We start from the raw sequence: 5,941 nt of genomic DNA on the forward strand, positions 1-5,941 counted from the left end.
GAACTCTCCAAAACGTCTCCCATTTACCTGCTAAATTAATCTGAACCCCTGCCAAGTCTTTCCGTAGAAGACCAACGTTCGTAAGACCTATCATTGTTTTCCAAGCCTGCCCATGAAAATTTTTCTCTAGTTAGGCTTGTCTTCTTACTGCATTTTACTTCTGCTCCTGGTGGTCTCCCTCTCTCTCTCTCATTCTCTTCATATATACACGTGCACACAGACAGACAGACAGACACACACACACATTCACAGTCAATTTTTATTCTGTCCTTTCCACCCTCGGAATATCCTCTTCTCTCCTCTCTGTTTGCCTTCACCTTATTTTTCCTTCTGACCTTGGTGTGACCTTTTTCTGAATTCCTCTATCATCTTTCCATTTAGTTTAACTAGCACTTTCTTATCCATTGTCTTCTTTTTGGAAATTGCAACTTATTTTCTCTATTTTATAAATAGCTCCTAGAATCTAATATTTGCCCACAAGTCTAACAGGTGAGTAAATTACAGTATTATAGAGAGTACTGGATTCTGGGAGCTTGGAGTCATCCTATATACAAATTAGAAGCCATAAGAAGGAGAGAGAGAGATTCCTTTTCACTGAAATTCAGGATTCTAAAAACTGAGGTAAGTTTCTGAAACTTTTTAAGTTTGTCTTTGTCACTTTTCCAATCATTTTTTAACACTCCTTCCTCTCATTCTGGATACCGTCTCTTTAGAAACTCTGCTTACGTGTCTCCCTCCCACTAAGTCCCCCTCCCACTAAGGTTACCCAGTTAGGTCTGCCCTTTGAAAATTCCTAATTCTTCAGGTCTGAAGTGTTACCAGGGAAAACAATCAGGTCCACTGTGCAAAAGAAATTTATTTCTGGAGTCAATATTTTCCTCCTGCTGAAATCTCTGTACCAATGAACAGCACCACCCAATTATTCAAGCCAGACATCTAGGAATTATCTTTACTCTTCTATTTCCCTCATCTCCCTTATTTAATTGATCAAGATCTACAGAATTAACTAATCTCTCTTCTATATCTGAGAGGTATATATATATATATATATATATATATATATATATATATATATATATATACACACACACACACACAGAGATAGACTGAGAGTATATATCTATACTCAAATATCAGCAAAACAACATAAAAAGAGTCTGCAGAAAAAATTAATTTAGTGCTAAAATAACAAGATTATAGACCTAAAAAAATTAGAAACAGAAAGAGAAGTGTGCTAAAAATATCATTTCCAACATTAAGGAAAATCCTAAAAAAAATAATCATGAATGAAAAGAATAAAACAGATCAAAGCAATTAGAGAAAAGAACATAAATACAGATGATGAAGACATTCCAACATAATGCTAACTGGAATTTCTGAAATAGAAAACTCAACTGTTGAATTCTCTGAGAAAAACCTGCTTAATCGTGCCCAACTGAAAAAATTGAGAAGTAAAGTAAGTCAGTGATAAAGAATCAAAATATCACCACCATCAGTTATAAAAGCTAAGTATGTAGCTTAGCTGGGCACCCAAATAGACCTGCTCTCTGAATCACAGTATTTGACATGTTTACCTTATCTGCTAGGCATGCTGAATCAGAACAGACCATTTCTCCTGAGAGGTAGGAGGATAGGGTAGTTAATCAGGTGGAGCATGGCCAAGCATAGGTGAATGACTGCTCCCCAAACGGGTGCCCACTCTTAGGAGGAAGAGAGGCAGAACTGACGTAAGCATCCCCAATTTATTTTCCAAAATTATCAACGATCAGTCATTCTATCTGGGGATAGAACATGTAAAGAAGTGGACAGAGGCTTACACTAATGGAACACACATTATAAGAGGGCCAGTGTTTGCTCTCAGTGAAAGGGCTCTCAAAATGTCTGGCTAATGGGATTTTAGAATTGCTCCACTCTGTCTCCCAATTGTCATCTTTCTCAGCGGGAAAGTTTGATGCAGTTACTCTACCCAATACCATCATTGTAAAGGAGAGAAAACTTACCACATTAGCCCTAAAGTCTCTGGACCAAAAAGCACCATATCTAGACCTGCTATAGAGACTACAGCACATCACTTGATACCCTCAACACTGTTTTTGGTGTCATTACTCTATGGGACTTTTTGTTGTTTTTTTTTTTTTTCTCTTGGGGTGGGAGCAAGTATATTTTGCACATAAAAAGGAGTCTGAAATTAAATATTTTGTTGCACAGAAAGACTGTAGAAGATATTAGGGTATGTTCTGCTTCTCTCTCCTTCCAGGCAAACAGATGGATTGCATTTCCCTCTCCTGTGCGACTTGCTTAGACCAGTAAAATGCAAATGGAAATGCCATATGTTTCTTCCATGCAGTAGTGTTAAGAGCCAGGATGCAAGTCACCACATTCCTCCTTTCGTTTTTTTGCCTTGGTGATTATGGAAGCATGTGTTGAGATGGAGCATCTATCAGCCTGTGTCCCTGAAAGATTGCAATGAACAGAGGCCCTCCAACCAATGTAGGACATGTGGCAAGTGAAAATTATAAAGTTATGTTGTGGCTTTCTGCTGTAGGCTCAAGTGGCTGGTGTCAAGATGGGCAAGTTCACGAAACCTGGGAGGGTGGTGCTGGTCCTAGCTGGACGCTACTCCAGACACAAAGCAGTCATCATGAAGACCATTGATGATGGCACCCAAGTCCCTCCCTACAGCCACTCTCTGGTGGCTGGAATTGACCGCAATTCCCGCAAAGTGATAGCTGCCATGGGCAAGAAAAAAATTGCCAAGAGGTCAAAGATCAAGTCTTTTGTGTAAGTTTATAACTACAATCACCTCATACCCACAAGGTATTCTGTGGATATCCCTGTGGACAAAACTGTCGTCAACAAGGATATCTCCAGAGACCCTGCTCTTTTTTTTTTTTTGAATTTTATTTTATTATGTTAGTCACCATACATTACATCATTAGTTTTTGATGTAGTGTTCCATGATTCACTGTTTGCATATAACACCCAGTGCTCCATGCAATAGGTGCCCTCCTTAATATCCATCACCACGCTAACCCATCCCCACCCCCCAGCAAAACCTTCAGTTTGTTTCTCAGAGTCCATAGTCTCTCATGGTTCATCCTCCCCTCTGATTACCCCCCTTCATTTTTCCCTTCCTATCTTCTTCTTTTTTTTTAACATATAATGTATTATTTGTTTCAGAGGACAGGTCTGTGATTCATCAGTCTTACACAATTCACAGCGCTCACCATAGCACATACCCTCCTCAATGTCTATCACCCAGCCACCCTATCCCTCCCACCACCCACCACTACAGCAACCCTCAGTTTGTTTCCTGAGATTAACAGTCTCTTATGGTTTGCAGAGATCCTGCTCTTAAAGGCAAGGCCCGAGGAGAGACCAAAGTCCAATACGAGGAGAGGTACAGGACCCAGCAAAAACAATGGTTCTTCCAGAAACTATGGTCTTAGATCTGTTTTGTTTCGGTCATTAAAAATATCCAAAAAATAACAAATAAATCAGAAAGAAGGTTATGTTGTGTTGTATTCAAAGCCACTGAGATTTGGGAGTTGTTTGCTGCTTTAGCATCATCTAGTACATCCTGATGTGTATGCTGCTTTCTTGCAAAGATTAGAACTTTGCAGCGGAGGCAGCTCTAGTCACCTGTTTTTATTCAAGGGGCCCCCTCTTTTTCCCTTCAAGTACACTAAAAATCTCTTTTTTATTCACTCCACTGTTGAACTTAGTATGGATTCTACCTGGTAATATAGCATCCACAAATTCTTACGACTGGACATTTTCAGCGCTATACCTCAATGGGTATTGTCTCTTGGTATAGAATGGCTTAGGCATTTTTTTTAAAAAGTTTCCTAATTAAGTTTTCTTCTTGTCTCCACATTTAACTGGAAAAATCATCCTTAACACATTCCCAATCTAAAGCAGCTGTTAACATTTAAGACTGAACCCAGCCAAAGACAGTATCCATGCAATGTTCCAGATTCTGCAAGGCATTTCTTTCTTCAATGTCTTTTTCTCAATTATGTTTTCCACGCCCCCTCTACTCCTGTCAGGAAGATTCAGCTGAATTTGTGTCAGTCTATCTGGTATTGACTACTTGAGCCTGAGAGTAAGAGTATAAAACCAAAATCTCAGCTGCCTTGCAGTTCAAATGAAGCAAATGCAGGGTAGAGAGAGATGGCCAAAAATGCTTAAAAGTCCTCTAAAGAATCTCTTTTCTCTATTTTTGGAACTTTGATTCCGGAATCAGTTAGCTATTGCTGTAAAACCAATCATCTTAAAACTTCAAAGCTTGAACTTTCTTACACCATACACAAAAATAAACTCAAAATGTGAGACTTGAAACCATAAAAATCCTAAAAGAGAACACAGGCAGTAATTTCTCTGACAACACTGTAGCAACATTTTTCTAGATATGTCTCCTGTGGCAAGGGAAACAAGCAAACAACAACAACCAACTACTGGGACAACATCAAAATAGAAAGCTTCTGCACAATAAAGGAAACAATCAACAAAACAAAAAGATGACCTACTGAATGGGAGAAGATGTTTGCAAAGGATATACCTAATAAGGGGTTCCTACCCAAAATATGTAAAGAACTGATACAACTCAAACCAAAAAAAACAAATAATCATGGCAGAAGACATGAACAGACATGTCTCCAAAGAAGACATCCAGATGGCCAACAGACACATGAAAAGATGCTCAACATCACTCATCATCAGAGAAATAAATGCAAATCAAATCCACAATGAGATATCACCTCACACCTATCCAAAGGGCTAAAATCAAAAACACAAGAAACAAGTGTTGGTGAGGATGTGGAGAAAAAGGAACTCTCATGCACTGTTGGTGGGAATGCAAACGGGTGCAGTCACTTTGGGAAACAGTATAGAGTTTCCTCAAATAATTAAAAATACAATTGCCATATGATCCAGTAATTTCACTACCGGGTATTTACCCAATGAAAACAAAAACAATAATTCGAAAAGATATATGTATAAATATATATAAATGCATATATATAGCAGCATTATTTGCAATAGGCAAAAGATGGAAGCAACCCAATTGTCCATCCTAGATGAATGGATAAAGATGTGGTATATATATATATATATATATATATATATATATATATATATATATACACACAGTGGAATATTAGCCATAAAAATGAACAAAATCTTGTCATTTACAACGACATGGATGAACCTAGACAATATAATGCTAAGTGTGAAATAAGTCCGTCAGAGAAAGACAAATACCCATATGATTTCACTCATATGTGGAATTTAAAAAACAAAACAGATGAACAAAGAGAAAAAGAGACAAACCAAAAAACAGACTCTTAACTATAGAGAGCAAACTGGTGGTTACCAGAGCAGAGTGGGGTATAAGGGATGAATGAAGTAGGTGAAGGGGATTAAGAGTACACCTATCGTGGTGAGCACTGAGTAATGTATAGAATTTTTAAATCAGTATATTGTACACCTGAAACTAATATAACACTGTACATTAATTATACTGGAATTTAAAAAACAAGTTAATTTTTTTAAAAACTTTGATGCTTACAACATCATCTATTTATTATTTCTTACGGATATAAATATTAGCTCAACTGTTTTGTTGACCTGGGCTAGGTTTAGCTGCTCTCATTTGGGTTTTTCCATATGTTTGTGGTCATCTAAAGGAGTAGGTCAGAGACTCATGACTCATTTTTGTTTCATGTGGTCTCTTACCCTTTAGCAAACTCTATAAGCTTGTTTTCATAGCAATGGCAGGATGCCAGGAGAGGAGTAGAATACCCAAGTACTTTTTCTTTTTTTTTTTTTTTAAGATTTTATTTATTTATTTGACAGAGAGATAGACAGAAGAGCACCAGCAGAGGGAGTGGCAGAGAGAGAGGGAGAAGCAGGCTCCGCACTGAGCAGGGAGCCCAATGCG

General features: G+C 37.9%; 1 pseudogene; it reads left to right on the forward strand.

The window, feature by feature from the left end:
- The first annotated feature begins 2,419 nt into the window (after nucleotides 1–2,419).
- Nucleotides 2,420–3,449, forward strand: LOC118009653 (annotated as a pseudogene).
- Nucleotides 3,450–5,941: the final 2,492 nt, after the last annotated feature.

Source organism: Mirounga leonina, unplaced genomic scaffold (genome assembly GCF_011800145.1).
Source record: "Mirounga leonina isolate KUSES-001 unplaced genomic scaffold, KU_Mleo_1.0 Mir_127, whole genome shotgun sequence".
In the NCBI taxonomy this organism is placed as follows: Eukaryota; Metazoa; Chordata; class Mammalia; order Carnivora; family Phocidae; genus Mirounga; species Mirounga leonina.